The sequence below is a fragment of the Urocampus carinirostris genome, chromosome 10 (assembly GCF_059441175.1).
Source record: "Urocampus carinirostris isolate Australia breed hairy pipefish chromosome 10, RoL_Ucar_1.0, whole genome shotgun sequence".
Classification (NCBI taxonomy): domain Eukaryota; kingdom Metazoa; phylum Chordata; class Actinopteri; order Syngnathiformes; family Syngnathidae; genus Urocampus; species Urocampus carinirostris.
The window spans coordinates 11,439,180-11,440,482 of record NC_142358.1 but is presented as its reverse complement, the minus strand read 5'-3'; the positions used below and the strand labels follow the sequence as shown (position 1 = coordinate 11,440,482).

General features: G+C 41.7%; 1 pseudogene; it reads right to left on the bottom strand.

Annotated features, from left to right (window-relative positions):
* Positions 1-824: 824 nt before the first annotated feature.
* On the bottom strand, positions 825-940 carry LOC148357699 (U2 spliceosomal RNA; annotated as a pseudogene).
* Positions 941-1,303: the final 363 nt, after the last annotated feature.

Sequence of the window (1,303 nt, the reverse complement as noted above, 5' to 3'; positions counted from 1 at the left end):
TGAGCAGGGCGAGCTACCGACGCATACCATCTCCCTGCTGACATTCACAGATTTAACCAAATCATCCAGTCTGCCTCAATTCAGTCCACACAATCTATAACAATATACAGTAAGACCTCAGTTATCGCGGTTAATGAGGACCAAAACCACCCGCGATAAGTGAAAATCCGCGGGGTAGCGGCGCACCTTAAAAAAAAAAAATATAAAAAAAAAATATATATATATATATTTTTTTGTTATTATTATTTTTTTCCAGCAGAATGCGCGCTGTGCTAGAGTTGTCGGCCGAGGGGGATTCCCGCAAAAAGTGAAAATCTTCAAAGTAGCGACGTCCCTTCAATGACAAAATATCTTTCCGATATTGAGAAAGACGACTTAGATGTCTTTATCAATTGGGAAGAAGTGGATGGTCTGCCGTAATGGGGTTTTGGGGTTTTTAAGGGTTATTGTTCTATCTTCGTTATTCATTATCCATTATCCGTTATCAGTCAGTTCATAATACGCTACAAAGCCTAGGAGGACTCTTACTCTCAGCCAAAAGGCCAAGCTAAGGTCCTAGCCCTAAAGCCTTGCTGCGATCATTGCGAATGCACCGTTTCCGGAGGTACTGCAATACCGGGCCGATGCGTGGAGTGGACAGAGCAAGCTCTTGCCGTAATGGGGTTTTGGGGTTTTTAAGGGTTATTGATCTATCTTCGTTATTCATTATCCATTATCCGTTATCGGTCAGTTCATTATATGCTACAAAGCCTAGGAGCCGGGACACTTACTCTCAGCCAAAAGGCTAAGCTAAGGTCCTAGCCTTAAAGCCTTGTTGCGATCATTGCGAATTCACCGTTCCCGGAGGTACTGCAATACCGGGCCGATGCGTGGAGTGGACAGAGAAAGCTCTTATTCCATCTCCGGAATGCAAAAATCAAAAGGCCAAGCATACTGCAATACCGGTATGTTTTTTTTTTTATCAGGTACACAGTCCAAAAACAACAGCCGGCGATTACGGCTTTAATTTTCTTCACAGACTGATTAGCAGGTATGCGAGCGTCTTTTTAGTAGCGTGAGGCTACCTCCCAAAGGCACGGTATAGGATGAAAGTTATATTATTATTATTATTATTATTATTATTAAAGCTTTGAAAACTCTCTCGATGTACCGTCTTTCTTTGTAACCATGTGTAATATGTATTTGCAACTGTATATTTTGTAATGTATTTATTTGTTTTTATTTGAGACACGTATTCTGCACGAGCAAATTAAAAAAGGGGAGGAGCAAACGCCAACGCTGATGGGAAAGTGGGGACCGGTAA